Source organism: Leptonychotes weddellii, chromosome 6 (assembly GCF_054177405.1).
Source record: "Leptonychotes weddellii isolate Sample4059 chromosome 6, ASM5417740v2, whole genome shotgun sequence".
NCBI classification, from domain to species: Eukaryota; Metazoa; Chordata; class Mammalia; order Carnivora; family Phocidae; genus Leptonychotes; species Leptonychotes weddellii.
Genome location: NC_138374.1, coordinates 95,967,095 through 95,990,175, shown reverse-complemented (window position 1 = coordinate 95,990,175; position 23,081 = coordinate 95,967,095). Strand labels below are relative to the sequence as shown.

At 38.9% G+C, this 23,081-nt stretch overlaps 1 long non-coding RNA gene across 1 annotated transcript; it reads right to left on the bottom strand.

Moving 5' to 3' along the window:
* Nucleotides 1–80: 80 nt before the first annotated feature.
* On the bottom strand, nt 81–17,763 carry LOC145715878 (uncharacterized). Its single transcript, XR_014146446.1, has 5 exons — nt 17,625–17,763; nt 10,214–10,506; nt 4,908–5,083; nt 4,169–4,259; nt 81–3,729 (listed from the first exon to the last, which is right to left on the bottom strand). It is a non-coding gene; the product is annotated as an uncharacterized LOC145715878 (long non-coding RNA).
* Nucleotides 17,764–23,081: the final 5,318 nt, after the last annotated feature.

Here is a 23,081-nt window from a genome sequence, read left to right as displayed (position 1 = left end):
GTATTTTAGTTAGAGGAACATTTAAAAAGCTTAATCAATACTTTATAAGTGAAGAAATCAAACTGAAACACGAAAGAAAATGAAGAAACGTGTTCAAGGCCACATAGTCATATTCTAGGTGTCCTGAATATTTATGCAATATACAACTACCGATTCTTACCTATAATTATAGTAACTCTTAATAAATTGTTAATTGTTCTGATTCAAATTAGGAAAGTATAAAATTATTCCTTAAAATGTGGGATATTTGTGACATTGCTAAGTATTGTCAAAAACTGTATTTTAAAAAAGAAACTGCATTTTTCTTATTAGGAATCCTCCTAACTTGCTAACTAATTTATAAAATTAAAAACTGAAATTTAAAAATTAGAATCATACTAAAAAGAATATTCATACTATCTAAAATCAAGTATTTATACATAATCATAAAATTAGGTGTAAGATAACTATTCTTAAAAGTAATGCCACAAAAAATAACTGCAAATTTGCTTTTTTTGCTTTAATGTTGAGTTTTGTAGCTTAGTTGAGAAGGTCACACTTGATGAGAACTACAGGGATTCTCTCCTAAAATTCTATTTCAGTCTTCTACGTAGCAATTCTTTTATTTGTATGTATCTTTGTTTATATACTTTATCTCATCACATTGTGAAAAATGCTGCCTTAACAACACCAAAAAAGAATAATAAAAAAATAATAATAATAAATCTTGGCTGTTGGCTATTTTCCAACTGTTATATAGAGATACTGACTTTTAAAATGTAATATAAAGAAGAGTTTGAATGGGCATAACCTGAATTAGAGATATTTGTCTTTATCCAAAAGTCAAAATCATAAATCCAGGCACTGATACTTGGAAATACTAGTACAAATTTTTTTTAAGTGTACATTTATTTAAGATGGCTAGAAACACTGTTTGGCTTAAGTGGTTTACGATAATAGTAATTTTTTTTTTTTAAAGATTCTATTTATTTGAGAGAGAGAGCATGTATGGGGGAGGGAGGGAAGGGAGAGGGATAATCAGACTCCCCACTGAGTGTGGAGCCCAATGCAGGGCTTGATCCCACGGTCCTGAGATCATGAACTGAGCCGAAGTCAGGCACTTAACCAACTGAGCCACCCAGGCGCCCCAACAATAATTCTTTGGAAACCTCTCCACAAAGGAGAGAATTCCCAGGACAATAAACTCAGATATCAGCCAATCTTTGTGCAATTTTCTGCTACATGGTAAAGGGAAATTATTTGAAAAAAACATGAAACTGTCATTTGTTCATTCAATTTTGGGAGGTTTTACCATGCCAGTGAATTCCTACCAATGGGTTCACAAGGTCATAAGTTTTATAAAATTTGTAATAAAAGCCTTATTGGCCACATCAGTTTTTACCACTGTCCCTGTCACTCCAAATTCTACTCAGTCCCATTTTTCTGACATGTGGTGACATTGGAAAGATCACAGGAATTACATATTCATGATTTTGAATTCTTTTTTAAAGAGGGCCCGTCAACATTGTAAAAGCTTCTGATTTCATAAAACCTGGATCTGCCTCTAATCCCAGAAAAGAAATTCATGATCATCTTAAAAGCCTCCCCTTTTACTTAGAAGAAAATCCAAGCTCTTCCATTTCCTGCCTACACTTCCAATATAACTGACAGCCTCTCCCCCTGGCAATCCAGACTCCAGGCTTTTTGATCTTTGGATTTTTTTTTATTATTTTTTTTATTATGTTGTGTAAATCACCATACATTACATCATTAGTTTTTGATGTAGTATTCCATGGTTCATTGTTTGCGTATAACACCCAGTGCTCCATTCAATACATGCCCTCTTTAATACCCATAACCAGGCTAATGATCTTTGGATTTTTTTTTTTTAAAGATTTTATTTATTTACTTGACAGAGAGAGACACAGCGAGAGAGGGAACACAAGCAGGGGGAGTGGGAGAGGGAGAAGCAGGTTTCCCGCAGAGCAGGGAGCCTGATGCGGGGCTCGATCCCAGGACCCTGGGATCATGACCTGAGCCGAAGGCAGACACTTAATGACTGAGCCACCCAGACACCCCTGATCTTTGGATTTTTTAAAGAGCTCAAATTCTTTGCTACTTCAGCTTTTGCATAGACCCCCATCTCTATCCTGAAGGGTTTTCAACCTTTCTTTGTGTACATGCCATCCTATAGAAAATAGAGCCCTCCATCCTTGCCCTCCCATTTTCTAAGTTCTTGGATTCTTTTGTTTCTTTGAACACAGTTATGTATAAAATATATTTAAAATGTTTTTATCATCCTGTTCATTATTTGGCTTTATTTGTTGGGTTTTTTAGTTTTTTGGTTGTTGTTGGTTTGTTGTTTTTTTGTTTTTGTTTTTGTTTTTTTAATATTGGAATGAAAGCTCCCAAAAGGCAGAGCCATATTTGTGGGTTTTCACCATTCTCTCCTGGCCTATTTCTAGCTCATAAACAGGCATTTGTTGACAGCCTGAATTAATCAGCTTTAACTGGAACTAAGACACTACTAAGCAAGTCTACCTCATCTCAATAATAAACTCACTGTGTGCTCCTTTCTTGAAGTCTCTATTTTAAACCTTTTTTATTCTTCCTAAGTGTTCCTTCTCCTCCTTTCCCCGTGCACCATTCAATCTCAGGTGACTCTGTCTTACAGTTCAAAGGAAAGTGGAAACCATCAGCTCCTGCTTCTTTCCAGCATGAGATTTACACCTCTGTTTTCCTTCCTTCCTCCTATTACAAAGTTGGAAGCAGCTGTGTTGCCACAGAAACCTCATACTTCCACAGAGTTCGGTTCCCTTTCCCTCCCACCCCCACAGGGAAATGTCCACCTCAAGTATTCAGTCTCTATTATATCCTATTTAGCATTCACTTGGCTCTAATGTCCTCCATCTTTAAAAAAAAGAATCTTCCCTTTGGTGTATGATTTCCTCTAGCAATATTCTGCACTTCCTATCCACCATATTCACACAAATGTCTTTAAAGAGTTATGACCAAACTCTATACTGAAGTTCTTACTGATCATTTTTCTTCAGTAAACTCTATTTAGGTTCTGCACCATGTATTCCTTCCAAAACTATTTCTGTTACAGTTATTGCTGGCCTCCAAATAGCCAAATCTGTGATATTTTCAGTCTTCTAGATAGACGTATCAGCTTATTCAGTCTAACCAAAGCAACCTTTTGAACAATTGTACATTTTAAAGCCTTTTACAGATAAAGAGGAGTCAACAAAGGTTCAACTAGGCTTGATATGTTTCCCTAAGATACATGCTTAGCAAGTAGTGGAATTAGAATGAGAGCCCATTCAGGCTGACCCAATAGCTTCGCTATTAATCAGTCTGGTGTATTTTTTTCTTCCTTTAGTCATTTTCTTCTCTCCATTTCTATGACAACATTCATTCCTACATTTTTTTCCTCCCAGTTTCCACATCCTCCATTTTTTCTATCTACTTGGCTACCTATTCTTCTTCTGTCTGACACCTAAATGTTAGAATGCTTCAGGGCTCAGTCATTCTATATTCTTTTCAATTTGATATCATCATTACATGGTGATAATCCCAAATGTGTATCTCCTGGCTAGACCCATCTATCCAACTCTATAGTTTACATAACCAAGTTTTATTGTCTGTGGCAGTTCAGCCATGATGTGTCCAAGTCAGAACTTGTAATGTTCCTCCCAAAGTGCTCTCTCTCCTGCCAGCATCATTTCACAGAAAGCCACTGGTATTTACCTGGGTACATTAAAAAAAAAAATCAAATAAAATGTGAATTCTTGATTTGTTACTCTTTCTCACACCCAACATTTAGTAATATTTTCTGTGCTTTCTACCACCAAAATATATCCCAAATCTGTCCTCTGTTCTGCATCCACTCAGCCATCACCTATGTGATCCCCACCTTTCTCACTCTACAAGGACTCCTGAATATTTTCTTGCCTACCACAAGAAGAGTGTAGGAGGGGGACGGGGGGGAGAGAAATAAAACAACATTCAGAAATTCAAATCAAATTATATCATTCCTTTGCTTAAAGACTCGTTTATGGCTTTTTATCAATGATAAAATTAATCTAAATGCTGAGATGCCCTAATATAACCTAAATAGTCTTTCCTTAGCCTTTTATCCAGCCTCAGCTCATAAAATTCTCCCACATAAAGACTGGAATCCACTTACCAAGATATCTCCCAAATACTGTTTTGTTGTCAAAGCTTTGCACACTCTACATCCACTCATTTTCCCACACATCCAAGCTCTCTTTCTAAATCTGGAATTGTGGCAAACACAAAAGAGATTCATGCAACAGTCCACAGAACTTGTCAAAGTCAGAAAATAAAGAGCTCCTCTGGAGACCTATAGAAATTAACTCTCAAGGTGGGAGGGGTCAAGCAGAAACTCAAGAGCAAAATAGCTGAGGACGTTGTAAGAAACTACAATGTTACTAAGGAGAGCTAAGTTTAAAATAACTTAAAAGCTTTCATTTAGTAAAACAAAATATTTATACTTTAATCACAAATCTGTGATGTATATGACCCATCGGAAACATTACGTTCACATACTGCGTTAAAGATAAAATATTCTCTTTGAGTTTTAGAACACCTTCTCTTCCCAGCTGACATTGAATCAGAAGGATTCACCTTGATTTTAATTATTGTGCCTTAAGAATACCTCCAGATAATTCAAAAATTTTTAAAAGGAGCACATAGCATTTTTTAACTCCGTTTTCCTTTTACAATCCTTATTTCCAGTTAACTGATAACTGCTAATTGAAGACAAAAAGTGTTTTGTTCTGTTTTTTAATTGAAGTATAGTTGACAATGGTATATTAGTTTCAGGTGCACAACACAGTCATTCAACAATTACAGATTTTTTTATCCTAAAAAAAAAAAGAATACCTGAAAAAAGGGTAACTTACCATAAGATGTGGGTGTATCAGACCAACCAGTGTGACCACAGATGTGGAGCCTGTGGTGTGTCCAAGTCTGTTTTCATATCCATCATAGCATTCAAAGTCCAGTTGGTCATTGAGCTGAAACCTTGTGCCACCGCTCTTGAGTCTGGCATTCACGAATACTGGCATATCACAAGATTCTAGTTCATAACAGAATTGAAGATTTTATTTATAATGGTAGTTCATGAACAACCTAACTTAGTAAATCCCATCCCTAGAACAAACATCTTGATCAATTAGTATGTGCTAATGAATTAATCACTACGTAAAATTAATCTAAAAAGACCCATGATAAATTGTTGTCTTCAAATAGTTACCAAAAGTGAAGACAATGTTTCTACTTCTCATCACTAAAACACTCTGAAAATTTATTTCAGGAACATTTTTCTCAATTCAATTATACTTACACATTCATAGCCTGCTGGTAATAAAAAAGGCCATTACAGTTTATAGTACTTTTTTCTAGGAAACCGGAATAGCATTTTGTGAATTAAGATCCCAGACTTCTTAGCAGTTACAATATATATACCAGAGTAAAATGGGTAATTAAATAAAAAGATTGATGTGTTTATTATGTAAGACATTTTTTCTTCTATGATAAGAAATCTTGAAATGGAAAATTAATTACAATTAATTCAAATCAGTCTACCAGTGCCTTCCACAAAGTTCAAATTTGAGTTCTGGAAGGAGGTAGGAGAATGGTCAAAATCAGAAATGTGTTTATGCTGGAATATTTGTTAAAACTCAAATGTTTCTTGAAAGCAATACCTATGTGCCACTGGTGCTTGTCTTTTTGTTTTTTCTGTTCTATAAATGTTATCTAAAATGCATGGAAAAAAGAATACTCATGAGCAATTTGTACTTAAGAAAGCTTGACCAAGGATCAGGAAGATGAACCGTGTAAGGATAGGATTATTTTACAGGTGGAATAAAACTGCTGTATGGTTATCTCCAGGTGTACCTAAAATTCTAGAGCTAACCCCTGGCCAAGATAAGCATGGGATGTGGTACCTAGTGATTTATAATTTGCTGTTTAAGTATAAAACTCCCTTGGAAACACCCTGTACAAGCTTGTCTACATTTTGGAGGAATATATAGATTTGTGGTTTATACCTGGTTTAACTGGTTACACAGACTAGTTTTAAGTATGTAAACATAATGATATATGAGACCTCTTTGTAAATTTGTGCATTAGCCTGCCTGAAATTGAGATACCTTGCATATATCTTGGTGATTTGGAACCCATAGATGAAGAACATCCTGAGACATGATACTGGCTGGTTGTTCCTGAAAGGGTTCAAGCTTCCCTATGATTGCTTTGTTTCTTTTTCCTGTTGGGCTGTGTCCTTAACTTTTACAAAGCCTGATGTAAATCTATGCTGTGGAGTCCTGTTAATCTTAATCATCAGATAATCTATAATTGATGTAACAACCTATAGAACCTATAAAAATATTACCAAACTAATAGTAAATTAAGCAAGATCCATGATAAAAGGACAATACATTAAATGAAATTGTATTTCTATACAATAGTAATGGGAAGTAGAAAATCAAAACTTGAAATATCATTTGTAATAGCATTAAAAGAAAAAGCCTGTGCCACAAAAGGAAAGATTTAACAAAACGTGTACATAACCCATAGTCTGAAAATTATATAACCTTCCTGAGAAAAATTAAAGGAGACCTAAATAAATGGAGAGCTAAAACAAGTTCTTAAATTGGAGGAAAAAATATATTTTTTTTAAGATTTTATTTATTTGCGAGAGAGAGAATGAGAGACAGAGAGCATGAGAGGGAGGAGGGTCAGAGGGAGAAGCAGACTCCCTGCTGAGCAGGGAGCCCGATGTGGGACTCGATCCCGGGACTCCAGGATCATGACCTGAGCCGAAGGCAGCCGCTCAACCAACTGAGCCACCCAGGCGCCCAGGAAAAAATATTTTTACAATCAACTATCCCTAAAGCGATATACAGATTCACTGAGTTCCAGTGAAAATCCTAGTAGGCTTTCTGTAGAAATTAACAAGATAATACTAAAACTCAAAGAAAATGGAAAACACATAGAAAAGCCAAAAAACATTAAAAATTAATGTATGAATTTTCTACTGCAGCTACAAAAAAAAATCCACATACTTACAGGCTGAAACAGTACTAATTTACTTCTTAAAATTTTGTCAGTTCAAAATCTGACAAATATATCACTGGACTAAATCAAGTTGTTACAGAGCTGTGTTCCTTTCTTGAGGCTCCAAGGAAGAATCTGTTTCCTTGTCTTTTCTGGCTTCTAGAGGCTTCTTGCCTTTCTTGGTTCATGGTGTCTTTCTCCATCTTCAAAGCCAGCAACTGTCTCTCTCTGATCCTTCTTCAACCTCACGCATATCCCTCTGTCTGTCGGTCTACATGTCTCTCTATCTCTCTGTCTCTCTCCATTCCACCCCCCCTTCCATGTGGTATTACCCTGAGCCCATTTAGAAAATCAAGAATAACCTCTTGATTTCAAGGCCTTTAATATTAATATCTGAAGAGTTCTTTTCTCCATGTAAAATACCATAATCAAAGGTACTAGGGATTAGACATGGACATCTTTGGGGAGGCCATTATTCTACCTTCCACAATTAAGAACAAATTGGAGGACTCACATTATAGTAATCAAGGCAGGGCATAATGACATAAGGATAAATATATAAATTAGTGGGAAAGAATAAAAAGTCCAGAAATAGACAAAAACAAATCACACCTATATTCAGTGGATTTCTGACAAATATGACAAGTTATCCAGTGAGTAAAAGGATACCATTTCCAACAAATTGTGCTAAACAACTGAAAATCCATATGAGAAAAAGAGTTGAACCCTATTCCATACACCAAAATACCTGGAATCAATCATAGAGATGAATGTAAAAGTACATGTGTAAACTTTCCAGAAAAAAAACGTATGACAAATCTTTGCAACTTTGAAGATGGAAAAAAATATCCTATGTAGAGCACAAAATAAATAATTAAACAAATGGTCAATTTGGATTTCATCAAATTAAGGCATATGTTCCTGGAAATAAACTGTTAGAAACTCAAAAGATATGACACAAAATGTGAGAAAATATTTGCAAATCACATACTTGATAAAGGAATTGTTTCCCAAATATCAAAGTGTCTATTACAACTGAATTATAAGACAAACTACCTAAAGTTGGGAAAAAATTAAGTTTCACAAAAGGAGAAATAACAATGACCAATAAGCAGATGAAAATGTGTTCACCATCATTAGTCAACCAGCAAAATAAAATTAAAGCAAAATGATATACCACAATATATACATCATAGTGGTTAAAATTTAAAACCTGACCATCTTGTTTGTTAATAAAGATGAGAATCAATTGGAATTCTCATACATTGCTGGTGGGAATGTAAAACGCTAGTTAACTTGAAATTCAGCATGGCAACTTCTTACAGATTTAATCATGCTCATAACCCAGCAATTTTCCTTTTAGGTATTTATCCATTTTCCTTTAGGTATTTACCACTTAGGTAAATATATGGTCATTCAAAGACTTGAATTCAAATGTTCACAAACAGCTCAATCATAATTGCCAAACCTGGAAAAAAAATTGCCAAAACCTGGAAACATTCCAAAAGTCCATCAATATGGATAAACAAATTTTATATCTATATAATGCTACACAAGCTCATGATGGAAAGGAATGAGCTACTGATGCAAGAAACATCACAGACATTATGGAAAAATAAAACAACCAGATTTGAGAATCTGTTTCTATAAAGCCATTGATATGCAACTGTGGAAGGGAAACGTTAATCTATATTAACAAAAAGAATACTGGTTACCTGGTGTGGTGTTGCTGGGGGAGACTGAATGGCAAAAGAATAGACCTGGTTCAGAAGATGAGAACTGTTTCTAGCTTGACTGGGTTTGTGGTTACACATAGGTACACATTTGTCAAATCATTGGCCTACACGCTAATATGTGTGAATTTTATTGTATGTAATTCATACCTGCATGAAGATGATATTTTAAATGGGCATTTGGAAACTAAACATATAGTTGTCAAGAAATTTGTAAGTGATTAAGTTACTAGAAGAAAAAAGCTAAAACATTCCATCTAAATAAAAAATAAAATGTGAAAATATATGGAATTATGAGAAAAATGCTATGTTCCAAAGAAAATCAAACCAAATAACAAGAAACTCCAGACAGAAAGAACAGAAAATACTACAAAATAAAAACAAAAATAGTGAGACAGGGAAACTGAAGGACTCCATAACAATCTGCTTTTTGTTCCTTTTCCTGCTTCTATTCCTGCTAGGCCCTGCACCCCCACCCCACTTTACACATGCATTGTAATGCAAATAGCATATGTCCTCCTTGTAAGGGACAAGAAATTAATGATTTCTCTAGAATAGATAACATCTAAGGAAAAACGAGGTGAGACTGACTTGATGAAGCTATCATATGTGTATATGAGACCACTGGTGCTAGACATCTCGATGCCAAGGCCTCCTGACTCCAAGGAAAAAACCTGTGCCCTTGTCCCGGTTCTAACCAGTTCGTGGATGCCTGAGAAGAGACGTACACCAGACCACTGTCCTCAGTAAAAAAACCCAGACCTTAAACAAAGACAAGACTCAAGTTCCTTTCCTTTCTCATCTCCCAGACCCTGTATCTGCTCTCTATCTTCAGTAAATTCTGCTTTCACCTCCTGCTGGCTCATGTTTGACTTCCCTCCACACAAAGCCAAGGATTTTGGCTGGTCCTGTGGGACTCCCTCTGGGTCCCCAGACCCAACCTGCCAGCATCAATAGCACAAGGAATGAGTGAAGTCAGCAAGATGGTAGATAAAATATGCCTCACAGTATCCACCCCGCAACAAGTTGGCATCTATTTACAGACAAAAGTGCCTTTGTGGGAGATGTGGGATCCAGGTAGGAGATTGTGAAACCCTGGTACAGCCTAAGAACAAGGAGAGTTGTTTTAAGAAGACAGGCCTGCACGCAGGCAGCTGACTTGCCATCTGTGGTCCTGGCTAGAAACTCAGAAACAGCTCCATAATCCTGAGGATGGGCTACAGCCCCATTTGGCTTTGACTCTGTAACTAGCACCATAAGCCAACAGACCTGGGACGAGTCTCACCCACCTATGTGTATATTAATAGGTACACAGACCTTGGCCCTGCTATAGACCCTGAAGCAGCCCATGAACCAGCACCAGCCCCTCTCAGTCGGTCTAGGAGCCCCTGGAGAACATTAATTTAAATAATTACCCATGGATAAGAGAGCCTTTGTAGAAGTCCAGGAGTCCAGCAGGGAAGCTCCAGCATATCGTTGCAGCAAAAGATCCCAGATTGGTTGCTTTGAAGACGGTCAATTTAGCTTTACCATTGATATCTCTCCCACAAGGTGGTATAGCCCAGTGCCAAGAGGGCTTCTCAGCACATGATTTCTCCAACAGGTGAATGTGATGGTGTGTAAATGAGCACAAGGCTTCCCAGCTGTGTGAGATGCTGCCAACGAGGCCCATTTCTCTCTTGCTGCATCCAGAGTACTGATCCATAAACTGTGCAGTTGGGGAGTAGTGAGCAGATGAGAGAACAGCAACCAGCACATTGAATGAATTATATCAAAGAAATCAAGGGGTTTTTTCCTAATCCTTTACTTAGAGCCAAACTATATTTTTAAGTTTGAAGTGAAATTCTTATACATTGGGTCTTGTTTATATGTCCACCCTGCCATTGTCAGTCTTTTTTTTTTTTAAGATTTATTTATTTACTTTAGAGATAGAGAGAGTACATGAGCAGAGGGAGGGGCAAAGGAAGAGGGAGAGAGACAGACAATCCACAGAGTCCCCACCTGAGCACAGAGCCCCGACACAGGTCCCAATCCCAGGACCCTGAGATCATGACCTAAGCCAAAACCAAAAGTCAGTGGCTCAACTGACTGAGCCACCCAGGTGCCCCTGTCAGTCTTTTAATTAAAGTATTTATACCATTTACATTTAAAGTAATTATTGTTATGTTAAAGCCTATGGCAGTCATTTTGTTATTTGTTGTGTGTGTGTTTCCTCTGTTTCTCATTCCTGTTTCCTTTTCTTGCCTTCCCTGTGGGTTTCTTCAACATTTTAAAGCAATTTTGATATGTCTACATTGTTGACTATGCTTCTTTGTATAGTTTTAGTAGCAGTAGTCTAAGTATTAATATAGACATTTACAGCTTATCACTCCCTCCTGGTATTGACATGTTACCACTGCAAGTAAAATGTGGAAACCTTACTTCCATTTGGCTTTCCCCACATCTTAAACTTTTCATACAATGAATATGTCTTTTCTGTTATCACTTATTGTGTTAGTCACATTCAGTCAGGGAACAGACCAATCTAGCTATTTCTACCAGTGAGAATTAAATATAGGTAATTAGTTGCAAAGGTGTAGAAAAGTCTGCAAGACCAAATGGGAGGGTGAAATAGCTGAAAAACATAAAGAGCAATAAGTATAATATCAAAAAGCAAAAAATTCTATTGCTTTCAAGATGGTACCTAAAGCTTGAACCTGTTGCTCTGTTGTTGGAAGGAGTTTTGCAGTTAGTTCTGGGTCTAGAGAAGAACAGGAACAAACTAGCAGGACTTCCAAAAGTAGTATTCCCTCTGGATCACCCAACCTCCACTTGAATACATCTGTTCCTAACTACTGTTGGGAACTGCCACACTGGTAAAGCCAGAATGATCTTCCATGTCTCTGATTTCCTACTACTGCTTCTATAGGCAAAACTCAATGAAAACCAGCAAAGAACAATGGGAAATATGGTTTATATGCTCTAAATCTTAAGAGTACATAGCACTGTATAGATGTTTGGGTGGGGTGCTTGATGACATCAGTGAAATAATCAATGTAATCCACCACTGTCCATCACAATAACAGTAATGATAGTTCCACATAACAAGATCAAATTTGCCTTCCTATAATGAAGATGACTTTGTTTTCTTCCTGTAAATGGGAGTCGGAACTTCCAAGAGTCATCCTTTTGATATTTGGTGATGTTATTACCTTACTTATTTAGTCGCAATCCCACAGAGGTATTCTGTATCTTAAAAGCTAATTCATTCCCTTTCACAAAACCATAAGGTCAAGGAAGAGAAAACAGTTAAAAAAATATGCAAATATATCTATAAAAATCAAACCAGAAAGTGTACTGCATAGTCTTCTTGTAAGTTATCGATCATTAGACTGTGGTTGATATTATAATTTTTCTTCTACACACCATTATATGTTTCCTTCCTCTTCAGCCAGCATCTAAACTAGTCCAGGTCCTCTACCTGATGGGGTTAACCACACTTCATTTCCAAATTGTCAGAATCCACAGCAACCTTATATTTAGTAGTTTGCTGATATCTTCTATTAACCTTTATTGATACACAGAGAAGCCTCAGGGAATTTTCTGCATTCAAATATAATTTCCCTGCTCTCATCAGGTAGTAGTAAACAATAACCCTTTGGCAATTCAGTTCAATATCCCAGCCTGTGTACACAACCCACTCCTATGCCTGTTAGTTCAATGACATGAGAGGCCCAAGATAACAACAGAGTTACCATCAACTTCCAGTAAAGGGAAATATTGATTTGGTCCTGGTGAAAGCATTGTATCTTATGACCTACCTTCTAAACTAGCAGCGTACAAACTTGTAAGCCTGGAGAGAGAATGTTATTAGTGATTAAACATCTTAACAGATGCAGATATAGTGAGAATCCAATATATTTTAACATAAATTCTTGGTCAAAAAAGAAAATACAATAAACAAAATTCTTGCAAACACAAAAAAAAGGGAATTTTTTTAAGCAAACAAAACAGAGCTGTTGAGATACTATGCTGCCAATATGCTACAATCCCAATTTACTTGCAAAAATGTTAACAGTGGTGATATTGTGATTTGTAATATTATATATTTAGTCTTTGTCCCTACATCTGTCACAGAGCTCTTAAAATGCTTGGAATTTCCTAAGTGTTGATGTGACAAAGTTATCTTTAGTTATGTTAATGAGGTGACTTCTAGAACACACCAAGGATAGGGTCTGGTTGCCAGAGGAACTAGCTCTATCTTTAGAGTTGGAACCTGCAGTCCCACACCACCACCCCTGACCTCCAGGTAGGGGAAGGGGCTGGAGGTTGGATCTATTGCCACTGATTTAAGCCTTACAAGAAATGATGAAAGGAGTTTCTCAAGTTAAAACAAAGTATCTTTCACAGGAACATGAAAACATAAAAATAACACACTGTAAGGTAAGTATAGTCAGATTCAAAATACTCTGAAACTGTAATATGGTGGTATGTTAACCACTTAATTCTAATATAAAGGCTGAAAGACAAAAGAACTAAAAATAGGTATAAATACAATAATTTAATGGATACAGAAAATAAAAAGTAAACTGACATGAAAAACATATAATACGGGGGGAAAATGAAGAGTAGAATTTTTATACACAATAGAAGCTGAATTGTCATTAGCATAAAGGAGTGTTATGTCTACAAGATGTCTGAAGCAGGCCTTATGGTAAGCACAAAGCAAAAACCTATAGTAGATATACAAAAGATAAACAGAAGGGATTCAAAGGATACCAAGATGAAAAATCATCAATTCACAAAGGAAGACCATAAAAGAGGAAGAAAGGATTAAAGGAACTGCAAAACAACCCAAAACAATTAATTAGTCCTTACCTATAAATAATTACTTTAACTATAAATGAATTAACTTTCTAATCAAAAGGTATGGAGTGGCTGAATGGATGAAAAAAAAAAAACCAACAAAACCATAACTATATACTGCCTACAGGAGACCCACTTCTACTTTAAAAATACACACAGAATCAAGGTGTAGGGATGGAAAAAAAATATTCTATGCAACTGAAATCCAAAAATAAGCAAGGGTATCTATACTTATATCAGATAATACAGACTTTAAGTCAAAAACACTACAAGAAACAAAACAGGTCATCATATAATAAGAATGAGGTCGGGGCGCCTGGGTGGCTCAGATGGTTGAGCGTCTGCCTTCGGCTCGGGTCATGGTCCCGGGGTCCTGGGATTGAGCCCCGCGTCAGGCTCCTGGCTCAGCCGGGAGTCTGCTTCTCGCTCTCCCTCTGCCTCTCCCACTGCTCATGCTCTCTCTCTCTCTGTATCTCTGTGTCTCAAATGAATAAATAAAAAATCTTTAAAAAAAAAAAAAAAGAATGAGGTCAACTCATCAAGAAGACATACAATAGCAAATAGATACGAACCCAACATTGTAGCACCTAAATATTTTAAGCATTACAAACAAATTTGAAGGGCAGTATACTCAATGTAATAATAGTAGGGAACATTAACAGTGCATTATCAACAATGGATAGATAATCCAGATTGAAAGTCAATAAGGAAACAGTGGACTTAAACTACATTTTAGACCAGATGGAATTTATAAACAAACACGGAGCATTTTATCCAACAGCAGCAGAATACACATTCTTCTTAGCTCACATGCACATTCTACAGGAGAGGTCACAGGATAGAATGTAGGCTATTATTTATAATAAATATAGAAACCTACTCATGGCCTTTCATCTGAATCTTTTTTATTTGTCTCTTATGGAGGGGGGTGGTATAAGTCTTTTAATCTTCCATATACCTTTTAAATCAGCTTATCAAGTTCCTTTTAATAACCTTGTTTATTTTTACTTGGAATTACCTTTCAACTTCATAGTTTATAAAAAAAAAATTCATAGCTTTATAATGTTGTGCCTTCCTATTCCTGAATAGTATAAAATATAAATGTATTCAGGTCTTTTTGAATGCCTACTAATGTCTATTGTATACTTCGGGGAGGTTTTTAGTTTTTGTGAGCTCTGTTTCTTGTAGATAACATGGTTATTTTTTTTTTTTTTGAGACTTTATTTACTTATTTGACACAGAGAGAGAGCATAAGCAGGGGGAGCAACAGAGGGAGAGGGAGAAGCAGGCTCTCCACTGAGCAGGGAGCCCAGTGCAGGGCTAGATCCGAGGACCATGGGATCATGACCTGAGCCAAAGGCAGACACTTAACCAACTAAGCCACCCAGGTGCCCCAATAACATGGTTATTATTTATTTGAGCTCCAAGAATGTTCTTTTTACCTTTGGTGATTTGAAACTTCACAAAACAATACTATATATTAGCTTAAAATTTGGAATGAACTTTATTGATGATCTTTGGCTTCCTTTGTGCTATTTTTAAATAATTTAATGTTAAGATTTATTTTTTGAGCTTTACTGAAATGTAACAGACAAAAACATTATGTAAGTTTTCTTCTGAGAAATACCTTTTATATCAACAACTAACGTTTTTTTGGTGTTATAAGTTTATTGCTTTGTGTATGATATATAAACAACTCCTGTAGTACTATATTACAATGGAGGTATGCCTGGGTAGTTTAGTTGGTTAAGCATCTGACTCTTGATCTCAGCTCAGGTCTTGATCTCAGGGTTGTGAGTTCAAGCCCTGTTTTGGGCTCCACAGTGGATGTGGAGCCTACTTAAAAAAATAAATAAATAAAATGAAGCGTAGGTGATACTTTGGAATATAATAAATATTACTTGTAAAAACTGATGCCCCAAAATGTACATACAAGATGATCCCACCTTGATAAAACAATTAAAATAAAAATACCTTCTAGGAATATATGCAGAAGCAAGCACAGTGTGTAGAGAGAAAGCAAAGAAATAATGACCACGTGATCCTGGGTGGTGGTTACTCCAAGTGCTGGGGGAATAAGGTGATTCATGAGTCACCATAATAATCAGCTGTAGGGGTTTTTTTTTGTAGGGGTTCTAGCTTTCATTTTGGCTAGTTTGTTTAAAGGAGTTTACACATTATTAATAGTTATTAACTTCATATTTTTGAAGATTGGGAATCAGCCAAACAAATGACACAAACATGATGAAAATGGTCATGAACCACGAATGCCTAATCTCTGTGTACTTTTAATTTAAAACTCTGAGTTTTAATTAAAAAAAAAAAGATATGGTTTTCTATTGCTATCAGATGGAGGACTAGGTGTCCTAAGAAATCTGCAATTGTGAAACACCTACCAACCAGGACAAAATAGTACTCACATTACTTTAAACATATAGTTGTTCTCAGAAGAAAGTGAAATCTCCAGACACCAAATATAAAAGGAAAGGTGAAAACTCTTGCCTCACATAGATTTACTCCTCATTAAAAGTTTTTCTGTGAAGGGCTGTGCGAGGCAGTGTTTGCTTTTCCTTCCCTTTCCAGGCTCTTGACTGCGACACCAAGGACAATATATTGCACAATAAAACCAAGCTACTGAATACACAGAAGAGTTCTACTATGTGGGTTGTTTTCTCCCTGGGCATCTAAACATAGGTGCAGCATAAATGTGCAGGGCATTTAGCTCAAAGGCCACTTTTAGAGAGTTCACTAGTTCCTAGACAAAGATTCATTTTCAACTGAAATATCAGGTAAAGGTTTGTCCAAGTTTCACATTTCCCTTGCACATCTGCTATTCCCTCTCCTCTGCTACTTCTCTCGTCTAGAAATATCCTTTTAATGCCAATTGTAATACAGTCTAGGGGACTAGACTACTTAACATACAGTTAGGAATTAAGAGAAAAAGACAATCAAATGACACATCCACCCAGCTCCTTAGCAAGTACACTGACTCTAGAACCCTCCCTATTGGTGAACGGGGTTACTTTTCATTGAAACTCTTACAATGGACAGGAAGCTTTGTTGTGTTGCTGTGCATTGTTGTTGATAATGAAGGAAATTTCCCAAATATAGACTTAAATAACCTACAAAACCCAGCATGCAACAATTTTGAAAGGAATAATACACAGTGATGCATATTCCACTCATCCCTGGTATTTAATGAGGCATGACAAAGCTCATTAGAGGTTTCATTTACAGTAACTTGGAAATAGAGGACTAGAAATAAAATAAAATGACAGATTTTTAAAAAACCATAATGAAGAATTTATAATTTTAATTCTAGAAATGATTTTAAATTTTCTTTTATTTTCAACATCTGCCAAGTGATCTCAGAAAATGAATTAAAATCTGTTGGCATTACACTAGGAATTAAGAATATATTCTACTTTTTATTAAAGGAGATATGCTTATTACCCATAGCTAATTTTGTTAAAATATTAAATCGATGGTAACATTAATAATGTTTAGCAGCTGTATTGAGGTGTAATTGAAATATAGTAATATTTAAAATTACTATACATATTTAAAAATGTATGATTTATGAGGTTTGGCATGTAAATCCATAAAACCATCATCATGTATGAGATTATGAGGATATTCCTTGCTCCCCAAAGTTTCCTTGCATTATATATAAGAATCCTGGAAACATTTTGGAGTTACAAGCTAGCTTTTTTGTGACATATTTTCTAGTTAAGTTTTCATGAACATACTTACATATCTCCATAATCCTTAAGTGGCCTTTCACACTGTAGAACTCAGAAAACAGAAAACATATTTTTTATTTTATACTTCGGTGAATATGTAATAATTTTTACATAAAGGTATTCTTTAGTACTGACAACACAGACTATTTCTACCCATCAACTCAATCAAAAGTATACACATATGAAAGTAGATACATAAACGGGGATCAGCTGAGTGTTCAGATCTGTTTCAACTTACCTTATCCTTGAGAACAAGGAACCCACAAGATGAGAATGACATTGATTAGTAACCACATGTCAGATATTCCCAATGGCATGTTAATACAATCTTCCAGTTGTGTTGTTTGGGGTTGCAAATCTGCTTCATTGGCAGTTATCAGGTGTGACCCTGAATTTAAGTGCATTACAATGAAACTAGTTAATTGTTGCCATCCAGTAAATAACAAAGTTCAAAGAGCTTTGCAAAAACCCCTAAATAATTCCCATCAGTGGTTTCACAATACCTCCTTGCATTCAATATTTGATATGTATATATTCAACTTGATGTAGAACCAGAAATAGACTGGCTCTGAAAATAATATAAAACACTGATTTTTAACAAGACAGTTCTGAAAAGTAGGTGAGGTTCTTCCCAGTCAGCTGAATCATCTCCGGTCATGGGCTTAAGAAAACAAATGATTTTTTTTAAATCACATAAGATCTTAATATCTAGTACAAAGCTTAAAGCAAAATTCTTGGTATTTATATATTCTATAACTAATATGCTTTGGGCCACTTTTTATTTAGGGCCCAATTTATTCTGAAACATATAATGGTTTCCCCTCCTAGGAAAAATATCATATAAATTTCTGCCTGATTATATTTGTCAACTTTTAGGAATCATCCTATGCTATGTTGGCAACTACACAGGTGGGTGTGGGCCACCCCAGGCCTAAAGGACTAGAGCGCCCCACTGGCAAGCTGACGGGGTGCATACTATCCGTGGGTGCTCAGAGCAGATCAGTAATAGCTTGGGATGTGGAACAGGGAATAGACCAGGAAAAGCCAGTCACAGGCGCAGGATCAAGGTGACACAAGGCATTTGTCTTGTTCAAAGCCCTAACCTACAAAGTGGGCATAATGTCTTCCGAAAGCAGGGCTCAAGGTCAGAGTATTGCCTTCACAGGACTGTATTGAGAGGTCTGGCTAGGGTACCATAAAATCAGGGACACCTGGGTGACCTAATTTCTGGAAGAGACCAGACTTTTCAACTCCCACTTAAGGGACAGCTAGTCATGCAGGACAGAGTAGCGGTCCATTAGGAGACACCTGGGAGTCCTGGTTCCCCGTTCAGCCTATGAGCCCATCAGGCTGCAGGTCCACATGGAGTCTGACTGTCTCCCATTTGGAGCAGGCGTCTCAAAGCGATTTGGGGAAGGAGGTCTCCATCCACACCTTCAGATCTGTGGGTGGCTGGGGCAGGGCCAGAGCTCCACAGGCTCGAAGGGATGGGTCTGCCCTTGCCCAGCTTTCTGGTGTGTTCCCTGTTACTCCACCCATGCCAGCAATGCAGAGCAAGGTAGCCAAGGACCTGGCCGGGGAAACGGTGCAGAGAGGCCAGGTCACGGCAGCGGGATCTTGGGCTTACAGGCATCTGCTTGATCCCAAGGCTTAATCTACACAAGGGACCTATTCCTACTGAGTCCCGATTGGAATCACCCGGGCTGCCTTACGAGGGCCAGGTTAGGCAAGCTGATTGTGGCAGCCTCTGGCAGATAAGGGACACCTGGAAGCCTCACTGGTACCCGGGAACCCAAACAATGGTAAGTGTACATGAGCGCTGACCGTGGCCAGTTAAAGACTGACGTTCTAGAAGGACTTTCCCGGGGAAGGGTGCTCTCCACCCTGAGCCAATCAAGTGCCTGGAGTGCCCCCAGCTGACCTGGGGTGGACTGGGCATGAGCCAGCCTAGCGGGTAAGGGGAGCCGGAACCTGGGGGACATTCGGTGGGCCTGCATACCATTGTGGTATACGACCCCAAAGGAAGTGCTAGAGGTTTTTCAACCCCTATTTGAGGGATGGACAGCTGGCCAGTTGGGCAGGACAGGGTATCCCTTCAACAGCAGACACCTAGGAATCCTGGGGCCTTGTTCAGTCCAGGACCCCATCAGGCAGCAAGTGCACGTGGGGACTGACTGCCACCCCCTCACAGCTGCGACCTTGGAGCAAATTTTCCACAGGTGGGCTCACTCCACACCTGGGATGCGCAGGTAGTTTGGGCCTGGCAGGAGTTTCCCAGGCTTGGATGGCCAGGCTGCCCAAGACCTGCTTACAGGGTACCTACTGGGCACGTGCAGGCTGCAAGTTCATGGGAGCCAAGGATCTGGAACAAGGCAAGTGTCTGAGAGGCAGGGTCATGGGAGCAGACTCATAGGGTTACGAAGCATCTGTCTAATTTCAAGGCTTAATCTACACCATGGGCGTATTCCCAACTGAAGGAATCAGGTCTCCCTTGCATAGGGGGCCTAGTGGGATGGCTGGGGTCCCCTCCAATGACACTTGGAAGCCTTGAGTACTGAAGAAGCTCCTCGCTTCATCTGGCAGCCATTCCAAATGGATACAGAATTTCAACAGATTAAAGCTGCCCTTTCAGAAAGATATTTGGGGTGGGGGTAGGCTCCTTTCACCCTGAGGGTTTTCTGTGGTTTGAATCTAGTGAGAGTTCCACAGGCCTGAAGTGCTCCCTGTAGGCCAAGGCCAGCTGACAGGGTATGGACTGGGCACGAGCAGACCCCGTGGGTCAAGGTAATCAAGGACCTGGAACAGAGCAATGTCGGGCAAGGCTGATCACAGGAATGGTTTAATGGAGGTACCTGGCATCTGCCTCATTCTAAGACTTAATCTACACTAATGTGTGTATTTCCCCCTGAAGGCAGATTGGAGTAATCTGGACTGCTTTGCGTGGAAAGCAGAAGGAGGAAGCAGACAGAAGGAATGGCTGAGGTATCCTACAATAACCGACACAAAGAAGCTTTCCTTACCGGAGAGAGGAACACCCCATCAGGCAGACCATTGCCAGGTTAAAGCAGCTTTATCAGAAAGATTTTCAGGGTGTGGGCTCTCTCCACCCTGGAGGCTGGCAGGTGTTTGGGGACAGGCTTGAGCTGCATAGGCCTAGAGGGCCCTACTAGCCAAGGGCTGGCTGACAGGGTGTAGACCATGCATGCATGGGCCACACAGATCAAGGCAGTCAGGGACCTGGAACAGGGAAATGTAGGGTAAGGCCAGGTCACAAGAGGGCATTAATAGGGGTACCTGACATGTGCCTAATTCGGAGGCTTAACCTACTCAATATTTAGCCTAGCATAATACAAGGTGATTGTGCTTGGAGAAATATTGGCAATAACAGCCATAATAATTACAGAATTTCTTGAGCGACAAGAACAAGAATTAGAAGTTTACAGGACACTACCTTATATTGCGGGCATGAATCCAATATGCATCTTTTATGCTATCAGTATTTCTACTGGGTCAGGGCAGCATTTTGCCTATTGCTCACGACTGGATCCCATACTCATTGCAGCTATGGATACTCTTCTGACAGCAAAGTCAAATTAACTGCAGGAATTAAAAAGAGAATGAAAATATGCATCCCTAAAATAAGACAACCTTGAATCCTTATGTTACAGTGGTCAAACACACGCTTGATAGGGCTATGCAGGCTTGTACCCCTTGGAGCTTGATAAAAATGATCTCTACTTAGAAATAATTTGTCAAGGAAATTAAACTGAGGGGTTTAAGAAGGTTTGATTTGATTGAATGTTCATGATTAGATTGAAAGTGACGTAGAATCAAGGAGTAAATTATTTTTGTGAACTTAGATCTGTACTGGGCATTAGGTCTAAGGACCTAATTAGTGTGGGAGTGATTTGAAATTACACAGTTGATTGTTTTGCATTGGTTTCAAATCCACTCAAAGATTAAAAAAAAAAAGTTGTTTTAATATAAGAATGAACTAATTTGGGGCACCTGGGTGGCTCAGTCGTTAAGCGTCTGCCTTTGGCTCAGGTCATGATCCCAGGGTCCTGGGATCGAGCCCCGCATCAGGCTCCCTGCTCAGCAGGAAGCCTCCTTCTCCCTCTCCCACTCCCCCTGCTTGTGTTCCTGCTCTCGCTGTGTCTCTGTCAAGTAAATAAATAAAAATCTTAAAAAAAAAAAAAATGAATGAATTAAGTTGTGTCAGGACATCATCATCTCCTCTGTTCTCACCCGTAAGAACTCAGTAGCTCAGCTCGTGAGGGGCCCTCCTGGGGGCTTACCAACAAACCCATATGAAGAAGCAGCTCTAGCAAGGCGCTATTTAGACTACATAGACAATGCTGAGACTACATATATGATCTAAGAGTGCTGGGTCTGGGCAAGGCTACACTTCGCTGATCTAAGATAGCTCTCTGAGGCCCTGGGGCAATTAGTCTCTGCAGCCTGCAGCAGTAATGGTGACTCCTACGTCTAGTGGAGAAAGCCATCCAGTCAACCCTCTCAGAACATCTTCTGTCCATAAACACCGGCACCATCGTTCCCTTCCAACGTGCTCTAGAACACAGGACTCTTGCCTTTGCACTAGCAGCCAGACTTCAGTTCTCAGTTGGCTAAACCATGTCTCCCAAATACCGACTCATATAGAAGTACACATTAACTACATTTGGGGTTTATTCCCTCCAGCTTCCCTGGCCTGGACAACAGTGTGACTAACCTAAGATTATTTTGGAGCATGTCATTTCTTTATTGGCTAATTAAAAGACATTGTATGCTAATGGCTTATGAAATTCTCACAGTGAACCAATGTAAATACATCGTTGGCCTAGACAAATGAGTCTATGAATATTATTGCCTTCCAAAACACAACAGCCTTCGGGGATATATGTGCACTTTTCAGAGGTTGGGGCTTGGAACAAGGCTGACTTCAGGTACCCCCACTAGCCTGCCCCTGTGACCTGGCCTTGCCCAACATTTGCCCTGTTCTAGGTCCCTGAGCTGCACCACCTGCCATGAGCAGTCCACGCTCTGTCAGCCACCCTTAGCCAGAGGGGATCCTCCAGGCTTGTGAAGCTAGGGCTCATCCCCAACCCCTGGCATTGTGTCAAATGTGGAGGGAGCCCACCCCCGAAAATCATTGTGAGGCAGCCATTAAATGGGTATCAGTCCATCCCCATGTGTACTCCCCATTTGCTGGGGTCCCAGGGTCCTGTAGTAATGGAGGCTCCCAGGTGTCTCTTCTTGGAGGGTACCAAAGCCAGCCTGCCCAATCCAACCCCAGTGAGGCAGTCCAGATTCCTTCAGCATTGCCTTGAAAGGGAATATGCTTACTTGTGTAGTCAGGGCTTAGAATTAGGCAGATGCCAGGCACCCCCAACAGCCTCCCACCATGACTGGCCTCCCTGGACATTTCCCTGTCCCAGGTCCCTGGCTCCCCTGACCATCAATGCCCATGCACGTCTAGTCTGCACTTTGTCAGTTGGCCTTCGGCTGCAGGCCTGTGGAGGTTAAGGCTGTTCCCAACTACCTGCTCACCCTCCATGTTAAAGAAACCACCCGCCCCCAATATCTTTGAGGCAGCAGCTTTATAATGGCAACTCTCAGCCCCCATTTGGACTGGCTGCCTGATGGGATCTGCTCTCCCGGAGGTCTGCTATTGGAGATAACCTGACCAGCACCC